At 45.2% G+C, this 21,748-nt stretch overlaps 1 protein-coding gene and 1 long non-coding RNA gene across 4 annotated transcripts in view; one reads left to right on the top strand and one right to left on the bottom strand.

Moving 5' to 3' along the window:
• The window catches only part of SLC22A23 (solute carrier family 22 member 23), a 110,559-nt gene that overhangs the window by 2,805 nt on the left and 86,006 nt on the right, over window positions 1–21,748 (top strand). The window lies entirely within an intron of this gene.
• LOC309538973 lies at window positions 630–20,626 on the bottom strand. The gene is made up of 2 exons (XR_014222566.1): window positions 20,202–20,626; window positions 630–1,056 (listed from the first exon to the last, which is right to left on the bottom strand). It is a non-coding gene; the product is annotated as an uncharacterized lncRNA (long non-coding RNA).

Genomic DNA, 21,748 nt, shown 5'->3' with positions numbered 1-21,748 from the left:
AGTTGGAACAAGGTTAGCTTACAATGTGAGGCAATTCAGTCCAGTAGGTCTTTCTTATGAGTAAATCTGCTTAGGATTGTACTGTATTGAGACAGCTTGCTAGCCACAGTGTATGATAAGAAAGCACTGGAGTTTTAGGGGTGCTAGAATAACTCTTTTCTAGTTATGGCTGCAGCTATATTTGCATGTAACACTAAACCATAGTTGGGTTTGTGCACTTATACTCTCACCCCCTTATCCTCTGATGTGCTCATGTGAAGAAAATTGGAAGCTTTCAGTTCCATTGTCAGCTAAATATGATAACTCATTCTCCCCAAATTTGGATAAATTGTGGTTAGTGTTATCTAGTTTCACTGCTCTATAGTCAACTTCAAACCACGGTTACTGATCCTGGCTTCTTTCGCTAACCACCATTTCTTTCTTTCTTTTTTAATTAAAGTAATTTTCCAATATTTACCCAATATTACCACAGTTTTGTCAATTATACAGATTCCAGTTAACATCAAAATAATTCCAGTTAATTCAAAATTTATACAATTTAATCAAAGTGGTTTCCCGCTCTCCTTGATCAGTGTTTGTTGCCCAGTTCTTATATGGCTGAAGTTCATTTTTTTTTAAATTAACATGTGATTACATTTCAGTTGATATATTAATCATTAAGATAACAGCTGCATTTTTAGCAATTGCTATGTGTGTTAATGCCTTATCTATCTTTCCATAGGATTTCAAATGAGGTGCTCTAATCGTTTTCCTTTTCTCTGTATGTGTCCGTCTGAATATGTCCATTTATAAAGTCCTTGGCCTTTGTCTGCTGTCCAGTTCTTAAAATTCCTCCAGTTGCTGTTGTCTCTCAGCGTAGCTGGGATGGGGGTATAATCTTGGAGAATCCTCAAAATATCGCATTAGCTCCCTCCCATCATGCTCTCATCTCGCTGCTTGGTGCTTCCGGACAACAACATACTCCAACAGTCCACTCTTTCTCACTATTCAGTCAACATCTAGAAATTCCCACAGCCTGAGAAAGAGGGATCCAACTTCTGCCACAAGGGATAGTTTCTATTCTAGACATAACAAGAAACCACCGTTAGTTTAAAAGGGAGCGGAAAACTTCCAATCTCTTTGTTGCTGTGGCAGAGCAAGGATGGGGGAAGCACATGCATTTAACACTAAACCATGGTTTGGCGTTGTGTGCAAGTCAGGCCTATAATCTGAAAATTGCTAGGGGCCGTGAGACCTCCTCTGGAGTGTGCACACATTTCTTTTGTATTTCTGTTTTTATTTCTTTCTGTCTTACATTTGTATACCACTTGATTCCCCCAAGGAGGTCAAGGTGGTGTTTATAGTTCTCCCCTACTCACTTTCTCTTCACAACAACCCTGTGAGGCAAGTCAGGCTAAGAGACAGTGACTGGCCCAAGGTTACCCAGTAAGCTTCATGGCTGAGTGGGAATTCAAACCTTGGTCTTCCGGGTTGTAATCAAACACTCTAACTATTGCACCACACTGGCCTTAGTCGAACAGGCATTGCAGCATTTCTAAAACAATACCAAAAACCTGTTTATCAGAGCTGGACTGAGGATGAATGTTCTACACACCATGAATAATAACTTCTCTTTCAATGACTTCTGCAACTCTCTGAGGCTGTAAGCTGGTGCTTGCGATGGTAGTATGTCCCACTGGACTCTATGGGGCTTACTAATAAGTAGACTTGTGCAGGATTACACTGTGAATAAAATATCCTATTCTTGCATTTAAATGTATGTTAAACAGGTTGCTGTTTCATAAAGGCCACCAGCTGTAAAGCTCTGAGGTGAATAAACTGAAATTATCAGCTGCATCATTCCCTCTAACTTGGCTGGTTCTGTATCTATCATTATGTAATCAAATGGGGTTTGTCCAAAAACAGGATGGGAGTTTTTGCATACTTGGAGAACTCATTGGAAGTGCATTACTTTTTGTGTCTGCCAAAGACCTATGCTGAGTGACTTTCAGAACATACAGAATAGTTCATGGTGCCTGAACCTTGAATTATTGAAGGTGTTAGTTTTGTGGGTGGGGTTGAGATGAGGCCTGCTTGAACCCCTAATAGTTTACAATATCCTGGAGGTGGGGACTAGGTTCTGAGGGATGCCATGATATTATGGCCACTTTCAAGAAGGGGTTGAAGAAAAGGACACCTTTTTCATTTCCACTCTCCAGAAACCTCATCCGACCTTCGTAGCAATTTTTTCAGGGATATAGCTTTCCCCTTCTCTCCCATCTTGCTCCCCCCCCCAGCGCCCGCTCCTAGCCCTGAACAGCATTGCATGGTTCCTGTTGTAGGATGACTGGACAGGAAGAGCATCATTGCCAAGGCTGGAGATACGCTGCAGGATTTTGCTGCAGATCCCCACTTGTATTTTCCATATTTACTAATTAGTGTGGGTGCCAGATCGCCCTTTGCCTTTGCAGACAACTCATTTGCCCTAATAATAGGTTTGGAGGGTACTTTCCTACCTACTGCCTTCCCAGTGTTACTGTAGTAAACAACTGCAGTGTAAAATGAAACTGTTACATCATCATCATCATGGTAGTTCCCTTAATCCCAAACACCCAAAGCTCAGCAAAACTCATTCCTCCTGGAAACTGTGTGTTTGGATTAACTGTGCTGTGAACTAGGTATGCAGTAATCAAGTGACTACGGTCTTGCTTTCTCTTGCCACCAACACTGGCTGAAAACCGTTTCAGCTTCCCTTTAAAGCGTGTGAAGGGTCCATCATACCTGCTTTTAAAACAATGGGTGTGTGTGGAAATGTGTGTATTGAGTAAGACATCTTGATATTGTTACAGCCGCAATGTTTCCAAATGCCGGAATTGGCAGACGCCACATTCCTGCTAATCCTGCTAAGCACTTTGCTAATCCAAGTAATGATGCTGTAGTCTTCATTGGCTAAACCATTAAAAAATCACAGATGTGGTGCTTGCCAGCACAGTCATGGCAGAAGAAGATGGTTCCTTATTGACTCTTATTATAAGGGATCCCCTCAAACCCTTCATCAAAACACTGGTCACCTCTCTGTACACAGGTATAAGAACATAAGAGCCTGCTGGATCAGGCCATTGCTCTATCTACACCAGCATCCATGTTACAGGGTTGTAGCCAACCAAGTCATACTCATAGTAGACTCGTTGAAATTAATAGATAGGTAATAACAACAACAATAATAATTCTCATCCCGGGGGGCGGAATGAGGAAATGGCGCCTAGACATTCTGTTGTGGTGACCCTAACCTAGTTTGAGGTGCTATTAGGCAATTAACTGACATATCTGAGTTTCTAGCACTGTGTGGATAAGACAATCCTAAAGTAGCTTAACAAATATCCTGACTTGATATAAGACAGCTTTCTATGTTCCTGGCTTTTATAGCAAGGGTGAGGTGCTTGGGGGCTCAAGTAGTTTTAGAAGATCCCTCTGTTCTGAGATCTTCCCTATCATCCTAATCCCAGATAAGGCTCTCTGAATGTGGTTACACTTTCTCCTTTGTCATTCCTCACTTATTTTAGGACTGCACCCAGGCACTCAGAACAGGTTCTTGAAGATGAGCCCTCCCACAAATTAAATTGTCACCTGCAGTCATTAGGGATTGAACATGATTAAAAAAAAACCAAGTTACTCAAGCAAATACATAGAAAAAGAGCTGACAATATGGTTTGGAACTGTCAATGGGTTTATTTAATCACAGGTCTAGGTTGAAGCCCTGACACTGCGTTATAACTCAAAGCTTGTAATGCGATGTGGCAGTAAATCTCTTTCTCTAGATTAATCTTGTCTGTGTTTCTTTAAAGAAACATTTAATTGTGTTTGGAATTACTTCTGAAACTTCATACCTTCCTTCGGCATTATATTCTTGGCCGAGGGAATGTGCTCATGGGGCATTGAAGGTTCTGGCTGTTAAACTATGCCTTTGGTTTGTAAGCCGCTTTGATCAGTATTAGAAAATGAGATGTATAATCTAATTGCCAAATGGCACCTTAAACCTAGGTTATGGTCACCACAACGAAATGTTCTAGCCACTTTATTTCTTCTTGTTATTTGGATTTCATTTTTATACCACTTTATATTTTAAAGGAAACACCTCAAAGCAGTTTACAACACAATAAAACAAAATACAGAATAAAACAAATTCAAGCTTCAAGGAAAATAAGTGACATTTTGCTTTTCCTATATGAAATATACTCGGAGTTGAGTATGGATTTCATGCTCTTTATTCAGCTCATAGTAGTGAGGAATGAAAGTTCCCCCAAAATATCTGCTTTATATACATTATTTACACAATGGGTCGCACGTGATTGGCTAATTCTGGGATTCTCCTGTAGGCCAATCAGGTTGAGGATTCACTTCCACCTGGAGCTGGATTGGGTGGCTACTGTAGACCAATCATACTGCTGCATTGTTCTTGGACCAATCAGACTGCTGCATTCTGAATCCTATTGTTCTAGGACCAATCAGACTGCTGCTTTTTGGATCCTATTCAACTCAGTACATAACACTATAATTATTCATCTACTTAATTTATATAACCAATTCACCTACTTAATTTATATAGCAGAAGTACTCTTGGAAGCCACTTATAGTCACAGCCACTTAAGCTACCTCACAGGGTCGTTGTAGAGATTAGCAGGTGGGATATAATTGCAGTAATAAGCTCTTCTGCTTACCTGCTTAAGAAGGCTGGAGAGGCTAGCCAGATGGAGATGTCAGTCAATTGGACCCGTGCCAGTAGCAAAACACGTTTGGTGCCTGGCTAATTTCTAACACTGTTTGAGATTCATTTGGATGAAAAGTGACATAGAAAAGCAATAAATCAAATCAACTCTCAGAGACAAATTGTGTATTCATTAGAGCTAGCTATCCCACACAGGATTGCGGATTGATATCTTAGAGCAATGTAGAGGAAAGAGATGCTGTTATTTCTTTACTAGGACTGAAATAGAATGACATAATATAACTGTGAAGAGATAGGAAACCATTGCTGTTGCTGTTCTACTTCTCAAGTCCAAACGTCTAGTGAGCCTAGGCTGTAGTCCTATATACACTTAGCTGGGAGTATGTCCCATTCAATTCAGTAGGACATACTTCTGAGTGATGTATAGAACTCTAGTGTGAGACCCACTGGGCATTATTATTACAGCCATGTATTTAATAAGCACTAGCCTGGTAAAGGTAAAGGGACCCCTGATCATTAGGTCTAGTCGTGACCGACTCTGGGGTTGCGGCGCTCATCTCGCTTTATTGGCCAAGGGAGCCAGCATACAGCTTCTGGGTCATGTGGCCAGCATGACGAAGCCACTTCTGGCGAACCAGAGCAGCGCACAGAAACACCGTTTACCTTCCCGCTGGAGTGGTACCTATTTATCTACTTGCACTTTGACGTGCTTTTGAACTGCTAGTTTGGCAGGAGCAGGGACCAAGCAACGGGAGCTCACCTGGTTGTGCGGATTTCAACCACCGACCTTCTGACTGGCAAGTCCTAGGCTCTGTGGTTTAACCCACAGTAGCCATAGGCAAAAGAGAACTTGTATGAGTGAGTAGGGTGGTGGAGGAGTGATGGCACAATCTGGCCCTCTTCTGTGCCCAGCATAGAAACCAAGCAGCCTGCCTGAGAAGGAGATGTAGTGATCTGCTTCAGGAGGGATGGAGCTCTCTGTCCCATATCTTCCAGGAATCAGCAGGCTAGTGAACTTTACTTTTGCAGACAGGCAACATTTTTTATTTTTGCTTATTTATAAGGCCTTATTAGATCACCAACAACTCTTAACAGCAGTGTACCCCACTAACATCCTTCATCAAATGAACTAATATATGGACCACTGAGGTCCTAGTACCGTTCAGTGGGGTTAGATATATCAATCTATATTTTACAGGGTTGAAAATAATTTGGCATTGGGTACAGAAAGAAGATCTCTTCCTGCAGAACTTGTTGTCAGTCAGGGCAGCTGTTTAGAAGAATTGCAGTTAAAAACAACAACAACCCGAAGAAGAATTGCCTTAAAATAACAACAAGCCCAAACTCCACTATTAAACATTTACTGAGTTCCAAGAGTACATTAGTTATTTCACAGATCATAGAATGACATGATTCCTATCCAGTGGGTTTACATTCTGAGCAACTACTCTATCATGATTGCGAGACGGTGGTCGTCTTCTTCCTTCCCATAAATATTTATGGGAGAATTGGGGATTCTAATTAATTTAGAGCAACGGCATCCATTACTGCAAAATTACAGTTTTATCCTATGCAAAGTAGGATTATAGATTAAGCAAATGGCTAATGACAATGAGGATAACACGTCTTATCTGTGTTGTTTTTTTAAAGAAAAGATTCTAAGAATTTTCCAGGTTTTACATGTAAATGGTTATTGGCATGACAATAAGATGTATCAATCTGAAGACATGGATTTACTGCTGAGTCCCCCTGAACACTTTGTTTTACCATATTTGGTTCATTTCAGTCTTATTGACAGTGGCTGGCACTAACTCTTTCAGGACCAAGTGCATATCAAAATATGTAATTTGTCATGCTTTGCATAGCACACATTCTAATGACTCAGTCCACAACTCAATTAAGCACCAGTCCTGGGAATTAAAACTATTTGCAGCACTCTGTTGACTACATTTATTTGAAAGTCTCATTTATTACATTCTTTTCCGTCTTTTTTTTTTAAGCTAACATATAGTGCAATGGTCCTCAAACTTTAAACCTTCAGAGGATTCTGGCCATGTAGATTAGCTGGCCAAAGAAACCTTGTGTATTATTGCAGAGGATTCTGGGATGTGTTCTACAGCAGTGCTGTTCAATCCTGGGTCCCCGGATGTTATTGGACTACAACTCCCATCAGCCTTGACCATTGACTAAGCTGACTGGTGATGAGAGCTGTAGTTCTCCAACAATGGGGAACCCAAGGTGGAAGAATGCTGTTCAACAGCATTCTCAGTTTATGTAGGACAGTGGCAAGACAATAGTGAGCTTCACAGGTGTGAATGAGCCTTGGAACCCACCCAATATTTTCCGGTAGTTATACCTTGCAGGAGAAGAAAAGCAGCGATGGAAGCAGCTTTTGTTCAGGAGATTACTGGAGGAGTAATGTGAGAGCACTACCAATCGTGCTTAAGATAATAGCCCTAGTTATGTGTAAGTACATAAAATGTAAAGGTACCCCTGCCCGTACGGGCCAGTCATGACCGACTCTGGGGTTGCGCGCCCATCTCGCTTAAGAGGCCAGGGGCCAGCGCTGTCCGAAGACACTTCTGGGTCACGTGGCCAGCGTGACAAAGCTGCTCTGGTGAGCCTGCACCAGTGCAGCACACGGAAACGCCATTTACCTTCCTGCTATAAAGTGGTACCTATTTATCTACTTGCACTTAAGGGTGCTTTCAAACTGCTAGGTGGGCAGGAGCTGGGACAGCTGGGACCGAACGACGGGAGCTCACCCCGCCGCGGGGATTTGAACCGCCGACCACACGATCGGCAAGTCCTAGGCACTGAGGTTTTACCCACAGCGCCGCCCGCATCCCTTTTGTGGAAGTACATAGGTAGACAGAAATAAAACAGAATCCAGCAAATGGTTCTCTTGAACAAGCCCTCTTGAAGCTAATGGGAGATGGTCAACTTCTGTTCACTGAAATCACGTTTTGCATAGAGCGGGTGTTGATTCATTTGCCTCCATTAGAGTAAAGAGAAGAAGAAGAGTTTGGATTTGATATCCCGCTTTATCACTACCCAAAGGAGTCTCAAAGAGCCTAACATTCTCCTTCCCAGATAGAGAACCCTGTGACATAGGCCAGTTCTACCATCACTTCTGTTTGTGAGTGATTTGGGAGCCTCCCCCCACAACAAATGCTTAGCTGAGACTTGGACCAACATGTAACCTCTAATGTATAACCAGTTCTAGTTAAGATAGAACCATCTCCTTGTGTAAGTCTGTTTCAGTGATTGGGAGTATGGAACCAACTGAGTGATAGTTTTGACAGCACATTCAAGAACTGATAAGTCTTTTGGGCCAGTTGCAGTCACTGTATGTTTAATAGGGGGAAATGTTTTCAGGTTTCATGACTCCTAGAATTGTAGGATTGGAAGGAACCGCAGGGTTCATGAGCATGAGTTTAAGAGTCTCATGCTCTACTGAGTTATCATTGCTATCTTGGCTTCTGAAAATTAGCTACGAATACCAAAGGAAAATTAAAGTAGATATCCCATGTATGCTTTGGAGTGATTCGAATTCCTGTGAGTTCACTGAGACTTATGAGCAGACATACCAGATGGTTGTGCTGTAAAATGGCTTAAACTTGTCTGTCCCAGGATTACATAAAGCAGAAATCTCATAATTGGATTTCTCAAGTTGTTAGACCCTAACTAGCCTGAAAGAACCCATTCTCATCCAGTTTTACTAAAGCTTCCACTTTCTGGTCCCCTGGAAGCAATATGTTACTCATCACAGGTCACCAGGCAGCTAGCCGTTTCAAAACCTGGACTGGCTAGATAGTTGTGTACGCCAAGGGCTATACCCATGATGGAGAACTACCTAAGGATCCAGTTAATTCTGCACCTTCCACTGTTGCAGGAACATTGTTTGCTTGTCAGGGTACAAACATTTAGTGCAATCAAATGTTTAATGTTTTGTCTTTGTACCGGAATGTGCCCAGGCAACTGCTCAGAAAGCATTTAATTTCTGTGTAATTCAGTGGTCAGTCTTTTCCTCCTTCCTTTAATGGGGTCAGATTGTAAATATAGTGCTGGGTGATACAGCAGTATGGGGTTTTTTTAAGTGCAGTGTATGCCACGCAGCAATTATCACCCGTCTTCTTAAAATAGCCTTTTCTATTTCAGCTTGCACTTTGTATAAAGGTTTTGAGGAAAGACAGCAATTTTATCTCTTTCAAAACGTTCCTAAATAGGATCTAAATTTAGAAGATGTTTGAGTAAATGCCATTTTTTTGTCTTCAGCTTGTCCTTTTACCCTCATTTCTGGCTGCTTGGCTTTTGAAACAGTACTCCATTCGCCCCCACTCCCCCCAGTATGGTACATATGAACTCAATAATCATTTGTTGCTGGAGATTAAGGAATTTTAATACAAATGCAGCACTTCTGTTTTGGAAAAAATCACATTTTTCTACCACTCAAAAGAATATTAATTAACTTTGCTAACCTGTTGTCCTTCATGCCCCAATACCAATCAAATATTTATTGTGGTCAGCCAATGCTTAAAGAAAGGCGGAACTGTTAAAAATAATAATCTCAACCTCAGAAGAAGAAAAAGTGACAGGTTAAAAGCAGGCAACCATAGCAGGTCAAGGAGATATTACAACATTCAGATATATCGCCACCTGTTCAGTAATGGATTGGTTAGACCCCTTGAGGAAGATATTTAAAAGTGGTCCCTAATGATCGACTAGGGACTACCTTATGGGGGGGGGGTAATTTATGCATTTTCTGACCCCTTGAAAGAATTTGCAGTTTAAAAACAGCAATAACACATGGGAGACTGTTTCAGGCTTTAAATTATTACAGCACCCATCCTTGAAGGAAACATTTGCAAAACTGCCACCTAGGATCTTGGAGGGTAAAATTATTCTTATCTGGGATGGCTTGAAAAGAGGACTAGACAAATTCACAGAGAATAAGGCTAGCAAAGGCTGCTAGCCACAAAGGATATATGCCGCCTCCATGGTTGAAGGCAGGAGTGCTTCTGAATACCAGTTGCTCAAAAACCAAGAAAGGGAGAATGCTCTTATATTTGAGTTTTCCATAGGCTTCTGGTTGGCCACTGAGAAGAGGGGGCTGGACTAGAAGGGTCATTATCCTGAGCCAGCAGGGTCTGTGTTCTTAAAACTCTAAAGCATGCCAACAAAACTGTTCCTCTGTACAGTGGTACCTCAGGTTAAGTACTTAATTCGTTCCGGAGGTCCGTTCTTAACCTGAAACTGTTCTTAACCTTAGCTAATGGGGCTACCTCCTGCTGCTGTGCCACCAGAGCACGATTTCTGTTCTCATCCTGAAGCAAAGTTCTTAACCTGAAGCACTATCCCTGGATTAGCAGAGTCTGTAACCTGAAGCGTATGTAACCTGAAGCATATGTAACCTGAGGTACCACTGTACTTGGGTATTAGCAGCGGTGTAGCAACCCCCAGCACCTGGGGTGCATCAAACTTTTTATTTTTAGGGCTCCACCCCCCTGCAGCGCCCGAAACACCCAGCAACCGCCGTACTGCCCTCAAGCTCTCAAGCTGCCCAGGATCCCAATCCTTGATGCACTACAGCCACTGTGCTGCAGTACAGCCCCCTGTGGTGCCCTACAGCCCCCCACCACAGTGTGGAAGGTGCCCCTGCCCCACTCCTGGCTAGCTACACTGCTCAGTATTGGGTACCGGTAGATATGGTTTACATTTATTAGAGGCCAGCCAAGCCAGGACCAGCAAGTGCAGTGAACATGGCCCAGATTGCACACCTCGCATGAGTTCTGTAGGCTGTATAAATGTTGCAGGTCAAGTGGAATAGTGCCTATGAAACCACTTCCACAGAAAAAAGAAGATCCTCAGTCCCACTGCTGTTTTTTCAACTTGGGTTTGTTTTGTTTTTTGTATGTTTGAAGGTTGAGCACGATTCTGTACAGGAGAACTTGGATAGTACTCAACGCAAGCCATAGCATGCTCACTGTACCCTGCCCAGGGACAGTAGTTCTACCCATGCCATTTTGGGTTGGCTTTACTTTTTCCCCAAAACAAACTTAATCTAGTTATTTGAAGGCTCGGCTTTCTCTTTTGTTTTAAAATCCCATTATTTGAAGGCTCTGCTTTCTGTTTTTTTAAAAAATGTATATTTTTAAAAACCCAGTTATTTGAATGCTCTGCATCAGCCATATCTGTATTCACTGTTTTGTTTTGTTGTTTAAAAAGCAGCCAGTGGTGTTTTATCTGCCACTTCAAACATTAAGCCTTCCCCCACTCCTTTGTGTAGGGATAGGATATTGTGTTACTGGAGCTGGAGGCATGCCAGGAAGAGAATGGAGACAATTATACTTATTTTTTTTAAAAAATGACTGGAAGGACTTTTTCCCCTCTTTTGTTTGCTTGCTTCACTCCATTATGTGTTCCGTCCTTGGCACAATTGTTCTCTGCTGCACACAAAATTGTTCCTTCCTTCCCCCCCCTGCGCAAAACTGCATGGTTAATTAAACTTGTTAGTTTTCTGATTTCCAAAATATATCTGCAGTGAGCCTTGCTATATGCAGTTGGGAACTAAGAGAAGGGCTGGGAGAAAACTCTGATAAAAACTTGCTCCTATGGAGGAGAAGCTGCCTGCCACCCAATAGTGGATCACAGGGTCATTTCTAGTAGGCAGCCAATGACTTGCTGATTGCTAGGATTCTTATAAAGGCTGTTCATTTATTAGTTACATTGGGTAAGGTAAAAACTAAAGGACCCCTGGATGGTTAAGTCCAGTCAAAGGCGACTATGGGGTTGTGGTGCTCATCTCGTTTCAGGCCAAGGGAGCCGGCATTTGTCCACAGACAGCTTTCTAGGTCATGTGGCCAGCATGACTAAACCGCTTCTGGTGCAATGGGGCACTGTGATGGAAACCAGAGAGCATGGAAACGCCATTTACCTTCCTGTCACAGCGGTACCTATTTATCTACTTGCACTGGCATGCTTTCGAACTGTGAGGTTAGCAGGAATTAGGACAGAGCAATGGGAGCTCACCCTGTCACATGGATTCAAACCGCTGACCTTCTGATGAGCAAGCCCAATAGGCTCAGTGGTTTAGAACACAGCACCACCCGCTCCCTCTGTTAGTTACATTACATTGCATTCCACCTTTCCTCTCAAAGGAGGATATGTTGAACGAGGTGTACCTTGATCTGATCTAGTAGGGCACTTCTTGTGTTCTTGAGGAAGAGTGCATGCTGAGGATCACTGAACACAGATCTCTAAACTGTTAAGGCAGTGTAGGGAAACTTTATCCTCTCTGTCTGGGCCTCAGGACTCTCCTTAGGACAGACCCACTCTCTGCAGGCCACACCCCTCATTGACCTTTTACATCACACTTCTGAGTGGTTTTTGCCTGGCTGGGATGTGTCTTTGAACTCTAATGCCTCTTTACTTGTCTGGATGGAGGCTGGATGATTTGGGATTATCGTGAATGGATTTTGATGTGGAAGGGTTGTAAGGCCAGCTCAGTTCTGGTGCTCCATCAGGGGTGGCCCAGGACATTTTGCTGCCTCCCACTTATAAATCTGGTGCCCTCCTGCACCCACGCTGCCATGCCCCCCACCCCAACTGCACTATTGTCTGCAATTGCACTCACACTGCTGCCACAATGCAGCAGCAAGGGTACAGCATGAGTGGGAAGGGCATGGGCCATGTGACAGCAATGCCAGTGGTGCGGGCAAAGCCGCAGTGCGGTTGGCAGTGGAGCAGTGGCTGGGATGAGGAGGCAGTTGGATCTGCCACCTGAGCATAGCTGTCAACTTACAGGTTTGAAAATAAGGGACCAGCAGCCTCGAAAATAAGGACTCAGCAGCCAAAATAAGGAATTTTAGTCAACCAGCTGAAATACGAAGTTAAAAGGGACCAGATAATTTGGGAGAGCAGTGCTGGTTTTTAGCCCTTCATTTCCAGAGATTGCTGCTCAAGACACCAGCTGATGAAACACTGCAATTAAATAACTACAAGCAGCAGCCAGTTTTCAAGCTACGAAGTCCGAGCTATGAAGATGCTGCTGCAGTTCTGTATCTTTTCTCTCATGCTCCATCTGCAGCTCTCAGTTCCATCAAGTTGGATGGGAGGAAGAAAGGGGGGGGGAATAGCGCCTGAAGTAAACCCGCAGATCAGACCATCTATGCTAGTCTACCACTACAAATCTATGGGAGAAGCGCTTGCGGTCCTTCCTCCACTTTCCCCCTCTCTGATTAGCCCTTGGAACACCTGTCCGCGCCTCGGCCTCCTCTCTCTGAACTGCTTTCTCTATGGTTGCCCTCATTCTCCTCTCAAGGCTCCTCAGCAATTCATAGGCTGCGCCAGGCTGCCCATCTCATCCGGGTCCTTCGGTGGTGCAGCCGCAGTATGGCCTAGTGCAGGGGTCTGCAACCTTTAAGACAAAAAGAGCCACTTGGACCCGTTTCTGAAAAAACAACAACAACTGGGAGCCACAAAAACATTGCAACATTTAAAACAAATATAACACTGCATATATTGTTTCTGGCCTTAATGCTATATATATAGGATCGTGCAGTCAGCTGTCAATCTCAAGAAAAAAGGACAAATTAATAGCTAATTAAAATATTTAATTTACAACCAGGTAACCAGGTTAATGGGACTTTTGCTCCTGAACCTCAGTGCTCAGTGTCTGCACATCAGGGCTGTAAGACGTCACCTTCATTTTCACACAGGCTTGCAAGCTGTCATCTGTGAGGCGTGATCGGTGTTTGTTTTTAATATAGTTCATGTTGGAGAAGACCTGCTCACATACATATGTGAAAGAGACCACAAGGGCCATCGAGTCCAACCCCCTGCCAAGCAGGAAACACCATCAGAGCACTCCTGAGATATGGTTGTCAAGCCTCTGCTTAAAGACCTCCAAAGAAGGAGACTCCACCACACTCCTTGGCAGCAATTCACCAAACTTTCACCAAACTTTCCCCTGCTTAAGTTTAAAAAGGGGCTTCAAGCAACTAAAAAGGGGCTTCAGGCAACTAACTCCACGTGGAATTCCACGTGACCGCGACTGCATAATCAATGCCACAAAATGCCAAAGAAAATTAACCAGGGCCCCAGTGAACCATAAATCATAATCAGTGCCTGATGTAAATAATAATTAATAATGAGGGCCCAATGTCATCCTCGTCATTATAAAAATAATCCCTCTCTTCGTGCCGCCCAGCCTCCCAAGAAAAAAACCCCACTTCAAACGGTCACAAAGCACAAATTCCACGCGACCGCAACTTGCTATGCCCAATAATCAATGCCCCAAAATGCCATAGAAAATTAATCAGGGCCCCAGTGTACCATAAATCATAAACAGTGCCTGATGTAAATAATAATTAATAATGAGGCATTCGTCATTATAAAAATACTGTATTTTTCGCCCCATGGGACGCTCCGTCCCATAGGACGCACCTAGGTTTTTTGGGGGGAAATAAAGGGAAAAAAATTTCCCTTTATTTCCCCCCCAACAGCAGGTCGGGGAAACCGAACCAGGTCGGGGAACAGCGGGATGGCGGCGCTGCGCCTCCCTGCTGTCCCCCGAGCTTGTGGGGCTGGCCGATGTCTGCCCCGCGCGAGGGGCGCTCTGCATCAGGGCGCCCCCCCCTGCGGGGCGGCAGGCTGCTATCCGCAGCGTCGGGAGTGTTATGTAGTGTAGTTTCACCCTGGGCCAACAGGGGGATATTGTATATAGTTTTCACTCAGGTCTGTAGATAGTTTTCACTCAGGTCCGCGTCCGTTATTTTGGGCGGGAACTCTGAGCTGTTATTGTTATGTAGTGTAGTTTCACCCTGGGCCAACAGGGGGATATTGTATATAGCTTTCACTCAGGTCTGTAGATAGTTTTCACTCAGGTCCGCGTCCGTTATTTTAGGCGGGAACTCTGAGCTGTTATTGTTACAATGTTGACAGCCGGCTGACTATAAATACAGGCCGGCTGAGCTGTTCGCAGTCAGTTTTATTCCAGCTTACCAGAATAAAAGAGCTACTTGAAGAAATCGCTGTGCCGGCTGCTATGTCAACTCACAACTTAACACTGGCGACGAAGGTGGGATTCGAACCCACGCGTGCATAGCACAAATACTTGTTCGTGCAACACATCACCCCTCATGCGGCCACAGGGAGGAGCCCTGCTGAACTGCTTATGGGCCGCCGCCTCAGGTCACCGCTCGACCGGCTACACCCAGACTTTGCCGTGGCTGAACCCCCAGGCTGTGCCAACGCACCACGGTCATTTGTCCCAGGAAACCAGGTCTTTGCCCGGAACTATGTGGGGGACATCCCTTGGGTGCCAGCCACAGTAGTGGGAGTCACTGGACCTCGCTCATACCAGGTGGCACTCGAAGACGGACGCTTGTGGCGACGGCACATAGACCAGCTGAGGCGCAGGGTTGGGGACGTGGACACTACCGAGGTGCCCCCAACTGCGCTTGCGGCTCCAGAAGAGACACGTACAGATGGCGAGGCCCCACCTACACCTCCCTCGCAAACTGCCAGCGTGGAGCCGAACCAAGCCGTTTCAGAACAGACTCAGACCACTCCACTTGCGGAGGCTCCACCCACAGCAGCGGATCCAGGGGAGTTGGTTCCAACGCCACCTAGGGTCGCACCACAGCCTCAGCGAGAACTGTGTGGCCCTCCGGACTTGGCTACCAGTCCCCGGCGGTCTGGCAGAGTTTCCAAGCGCCCAACTTATTTAAAGGACTATGTTGTTGGACAGGTATCACTGTTGGTCTAAGTAGGGGAAATGTAACCGATATGCTTTTGTGCCTAATTGAACCATTACGCGTAGTGCTGTATATAAGGAAACCATTACGATTGTAACTAACGCCTTATCTCGGTGGGGAGGGGTGTTATGTAGTGTAGTTTCACCCTGGGCCAACAGGGGGATATTGTATATAGTTTTCACTCAGGTCTGTAGATAGTTTTCACTCAGGTCCGCGTCCGTTATTTTAGGCGGGAACTCTGAGCTGTTATTGTTATGTAGTGTAGTTTCACCCTGGGCCAACAGGGGGATATTGTATATAGCTTTCACTCAGGTCTGTAGATAGTTTTCACTCAGGTCCGCGTCCGTTATTTTAGGCGGGAACTCTGAGCTGTTATTGTTACAATGTTGACAGCCAGCTGACTATAAATACAGGCCGGCTGAGCTGTTCGCAGTCAGTTTTATTCCAGCTTACCAGAATAAAAGAGCTACTTGAAGAAATCGCTGTGCCGGCTGCTATGTCAACTCACAACTTAACAGGGAGCCTTGCCGGGAAGTCCGGCAAGGCTCCCCACGCTGCGGATGTCTGCCTGGCGAGGGGGGCGCTCTGGCCGGGCGGCAGGCTGCTCACCTCCGCCCCTCGCCTCCTCCCCTCGCCTCCTCCCCTCGCCACCGCCCCGGAGCCGCAGCAAAGGCTTTAAAGAGCCGCATGCGGCTCTGGAGCCGCAGGTTGCCGACCCCCGGCCTAGTGGGAGCGGCGGCGGTGATGGGCAGAGGGGAGGCCCCAGGCGGTGATGGGCAGAGGGGAGGCCCCAGGAGTCCTGGCGGGGAGGGGTTCCCGGGAGCCGAGGCTGGTGAGAAGAGGCTGGAGGGGGGCGGGCCGGGCAGCCAAGCAACACAGTTGAAGCTTCCCTCCTCCTTGGCCAGCAGGGAGGGAGGGAGGGAGAGGAGCTGCTTCCTTTGAAACACGGGAAATTTAAGGGACATCATCAATAAGGGACACGGCGCTGGGATAAGGGAGTTTCCCGCCAAATAAGGGACGGTTGACAGCTATGCGCCTGAGGCAAATTGCTTCACCTCGCCTCATTGAAGACTCCAGAGCTGCTCAGAGGCACACTGTTCTTGGATTCCTACCATATGTCTTTTTGTCATATGTCCCAGTTAGAGATTTTCTTGAAACACAAAGGAGAGCCTGCCAGTCTGAATTCTGCCCTTCCTTGCTTTAAGGTGGCACCATGTTGCTTAGAATGGTGCCACCCTTGATCATATTAGGGTGGTTGACATACTTAGGATACCTGACACCAACCTGGAGGTGTGCCGCTACTGCCAGAGCGGGCTAGTCAGCTATGGGGATGCCAGATCTGCTTCAGCCCTTTTGCCTCTGGTGAAAAGGCTGGGGTTAACCATGTTTCTGGAATTTGTTCAGCATAGGTAAAGGTACCCCTGCCCGAACGGGCCAGTCTTGACAGACTCTGGGGTTTGTGCGCCCATCTCACATCTATTGGCCAGGGGCCAGCGCTGTCCGGAGACACTTCCGGGTCACGTGGCCAGCGTGACAACGCTGCTCTGGCGAGCCAGAGCCGCACACGGAACGCCGTTTACCTTCCCGCTGGTAAGCGGTACCTATTTATCTACTTGCCCCCGGGGGTGCTTTCGAACTGCTAGGTGGGCAGGCGCTGGGACCGAGCAGCGGGAGCACACCCCGCCGCGGGGATTCGAACCGCCGACCTTTCGATCGGCAAGCCCTAGGCGCTGAGGCTTTAGCCCACAGCGCCACCCCTGTTCAGCATACACTTCCTTATATTGCCAAATGCAAGGAGTAAAGCCAACATCGGAGCTGGGAATAGTGTGACTTTGCCTACTACTAGAGTACACAAATTGGTGGGGCTGGCAGCTTTGCCAAGGCAGTTGTGTATCCTTCCCCACCCCCACCCCTGTGTCCACAGGAGAGAGACTCAAAATCTGCTGTAGATTGGCTGTGTGGCATTTAAATTGCTGAAACTTTGTGGCCAGGGGGGAATTCCATCGGTTACAATGTTATGAACTGTAACAAGAAGTAATATTATTAGGGCTGACAGAATGCCAAGGGGGCAGGTTATCTCATTAAATTAGTCTGCACATTTCTCTGCTGTGGCAAATAAACAAGTAAATTGAGATGGCAAATGACTTGAATTTCCGCTGTGCCTTTTTAAAAAAAATAACCCCACACAACCCACTAGTAACAATGTCAAACAAATAAATATTATTTTAAAATATCTGGGAGGGTTTTCTTAAAAGGTGGTGGTGGGAAATTAAATTCTGTTACGGTAACAGAATCCCTGCTTTTGTACAGCTCTCTCCTCCCAGGCAATATAAAAATGCCTTTTTATAATGTTCTGTGATAGCTGAATCACTATTCTAACTTCATTAGATTTACAGTCAAATCTTGTGCACCTTTTCTTGGAAATATGTCCCATTATGTTCAGTGGAGTTTACTGCTACTAGTAAGTATGTTCTGATATTCCAGGAACTAACATTCAGCTTAAACCCAACTTTGCACAAGGCAGTCTTGCTATGGGTGCAATAGGTCTTTCACAGTCCAAGGCAGCCAGAGATCACCAGACTGGCAAAGGCTAGCATAGAAAGAAGAAAGCCTTGTTTATGGTTGCATCATAGCTCAGATCATGTTCTCCCTGGGCTGACTGATTGCAGGTATATGTGGGTGTTGTTGGCAGGACATTTTGAGAAGCCTTCAAGTTTCAAAGGTGAGATAAGAACGCTTTTGGAATAGCCCACTCAGCTCCATGAGTTTGGAGGGGTTATGATTGGAACAGAGGGAGCTTCTGAATAAGTACAGCCTCTTGGGGTGGATGAGAAAAAAATATAGCAGTAGGGCCTTAGGAGTGAGCTGCTTATAAACTCAAAGTTGGAATTTCAAAATGGAACCTGAGAGATTTGGACCAATGTGCCTGGTAATCCCCAGACTAGCGAGCCCTGTTTCAGATGGACTTCCCAGGGGGGACATGCAATTAAGCTTCATTCAGAGGCAGAACCCACAGACACAACAAAGAAGCGACAGCAGAGAGTGAAAATATTTCTCATTGAGACTAAGCTTTTGTCCTGTGTGCTGCTATGTACATAGTGGTACGTGATTGGAAAATATTGAATGTAGGACAGCATGTGGCCATGAATCTGTTTCCTTTAAATAAAACCACACAAAGAAGGAAAGAAAGAAAGCTCTGCATTTCAAAATATTATTCAGTGGAGTAGCCTAGAGGAAAATGAGCAACTGTGCGATGTCGTGATGGGAATGGCACCTGGCTGTTTTTGATGGAATGAATGTGATATTGCACCCTCTGTTAAGGGTGGAATCTCACAGGTCCCATGACACATGCAAGGCTTCGTTAAGGGGTTCCCTTTCAGGGTACAGGTTGGCGAGTTTGGGAATTTGGTTTGTGTTAATTGTGTACAGAACTAGGAGGTGTTAGATGCTCTGTCTGCACGGTCTCCCCTGGCTGCTTTGCTAGCATTCAATTCAGACATTTTTTAATAGCCGCCTTGGGGAAAGCCATTTACCTGGAGGCAGCTGCTGACAGTTCCAGAAAGGGCATTAATGGTGGCAGGAGCAGCCAACGTAGGAAGCAATCTTTTGCAACCTACATTTTGCTGAGTGCCAGCCAACACCCTGATGAGCTAAGGCAGGCATGGGAAGCTTTTTTCTCTTTGGAGGGTAACATTTGCTTGACGGGGGCACTGTAATCTGTCAGAGGGTGCATGCTTAGTGGTGGGGTGTGGCAGGAGCCAGAACAGGGTTAGGCACCCCATTTTCTTCCTTCCTTCCTCTCTTTCTGCCACCTACTTTCCCTCTACAACAGCTGGAGTTTCTGAACGTTTTTCAGAGGCAGCCCCATGTATAACACACTGCAGCAATGTAACTTGGAGGTTATCAGAGCATAGATGGCAGAGGTTGCGCTATCCCTGTCCAGATAGGGGCACATCAGCTAGGAAGCTGATGGAAGGCACTCCACACCACCAAGGCCACAAGTACACCCCAGGCTGTGTAACTGCTCCTTCAGAGGGAGTGTAATGCCATCAAGAGCAGGCAACAAACCACCCTTCTGGTCTAGGGAACCACCCACTCACAGTGGCTCAGGTCCTTTTTAGATTGAGCTTCAGTTTATTGGCTCTCCTCCAGTTCATTACCGAGGCAAGTATGAGCTAGGAAAGTATCAAATGTCAGAAGTAATGCTCTCTCAGGAAAAAAAAAGCAAGGTATAGCCCCCATGCTTGGAAATGTCCTTAGTAGCCAGAATGCTGTAGCTTCTATAGCAGGAGTCTGCAAAATTTTTCAGCCGTGGGCCAGTCCACCATCCCTCAGACCATGTGGTGGGCCGGACTATATTTTGAAAAAAATATATGAATGAATTCCTGTGCCCCACAAATAACTCAGAGATGCATTTTAAATAAAAGCACACCTTCTACTCATGTAAAAACACCAGGCAGGCCCCACAAATAACCCAAAGATGCATTTTAAATAAAAGGACACATTCTACTCATGTAAAAACACGCTGATTCCCGGACCATCCGCAGGCTGGATTGAGAAGGCGATTGGGCCGCATCCGGCCCAAGGCCCTTAAGTTGCCTACCCCTGTTCTACAGGCACCTAATGTCTTCTTTCTATGTAATGTCTTGTTCAGAGATTTCCTATGTGAATCGGACTAAATATGCCTCATATAATCATGCATGAATCATGCTGAAGCTTTTTTCATAAGTAGCTACCTAGCAACTCAGATCTTCGCTGACTACCTCCGAGGTTGTATATGTAGCCCTCCATTGATCTTCTAGCTCAGGTTCTGAAAACTATATTTGGGGAGGCCACTTCAGGTTCCCCCATCTTCTTCATGTAGCTTTGCACAGAGTTCAGAATCTCTTGTCATTTGCAGACCTCCTCATGCAGAAAACTGTGGTCAGGCTGTTCTTCTGTCATGAGAAGGGCTTTTGTGGAGAAACCCAGGGAAATCCTGTTAATGTGGTTTAGCCACTGTGCCTTGTGATACAGCAACTATGTGTTCCACATGCCTTCCAGCTAACATTTAGGCCTGGGAAAACGTTATCTCAGCTGTTTGAAGGCAGCAGAGGAACAGACACCCTGGTGCCGTATCCCGTTCATTCCCACTCTTGCAAAAACAAACAACAACAACAAAAAACCCTTAAAATAGCTTGTTGAGCAGGTTTGGATGATGAGGCTGAATATCAGCCGAGTTTTCCTATCCTGCGCCATCTGTCCAAAACCTTTCTCAGAAAGTGTGATGCTCTGGTGATTATGCTTTTTAGCAGGATCTATAAAAAAAGTGTTATTTATATAAGAACTTAAAAAGCTGCCTTTATACTGAATCAGGCTATGAGTCCGTCTGTATTCCAATATGTCTCCTGCTATTCCAACCTGCAGCAGACCTCCTGGGTTTCAATGAGAGGTCTTCCCCAGCCTGAGAACCTTTGAACTGAAGGTGTCGTGGATTGAATCTGCATGTAAAGCGATGGCCCCTTAGACAGCACCATGGTTTTTCATGGTGGTTTGTCTTCAGCACTGGCAGTGGAAGAGGAGTGCGGGGGGAGTGTACTGCCCCCGGCAGTGTGGTCCCGGTGGGGTGCCATCACAGCTGCTCCCCAGGATGTGAACCATGCCCCTGCGGGTGGTGCACCATGCCAGCCCTGCCCCCGCCTGCTCTCTGCCCCACCCAGTGCCGGAGGATGAAGCTCAGCCGCTGGTCTTCAGAAGCACTTGCTGCAAATTAGAGATGGGGACAGCACTCTTGTGCTCAAGTCCTGCTTATGGGCTTCCAATAGCACCTGACCAGCCACTGTGAGAAAAGTATACAATTTATTTAAATAATGATGACAACAACAAGAACAGGAACAACAATAATTAGTAGGCCTTTGACCTAAACCAGCACGTCTCTACTTTTGATAAAACAAAGCTTGCTTAAGAGCAGGGTGGATAAAAAATCAATTTTAAAAAATTTAAATCAGGGTGCTGTTTTTGAATAATTGGATTTTAAAAATAAGATGCTTTTGGAGGAAAAATCTTTCTAAAGATAGTTTTCTATTTAAGTTACATTATAGTGAGAGGCAGGACTGACACCTGGAGTTGCTTTGACGTTCAGACCGTGGGAAGTCGCAAAAATTAGAATTAAATTGGGAAGACAATTGGATTTTTTTTATTTTAGTTTTTTATTTTATTGGATTATGATTTGATATGCTAATTGGATGTTTTTATTGGAAAAATAATAAACACTCTAATAAAAAAAAGGTACATTATAGTCCAA

This window comes from Podarcis vaucheri, assembly GCF_965113315.1.
Source record: "Podarcis vaucheri genome assembly, chromosome: 8".
Lineage (NCBI taxonomy): Eukaryota > Metazoa > Chordata > Lepidosauria > Squamata > Lacertidae > Podarcis > Podarcis vaucheri.
The sequence above is the reverse complement of the archived record's forward strand: the minus strand, read 5'-3'. Positions and strand labels throughout refer to the sequence as shown.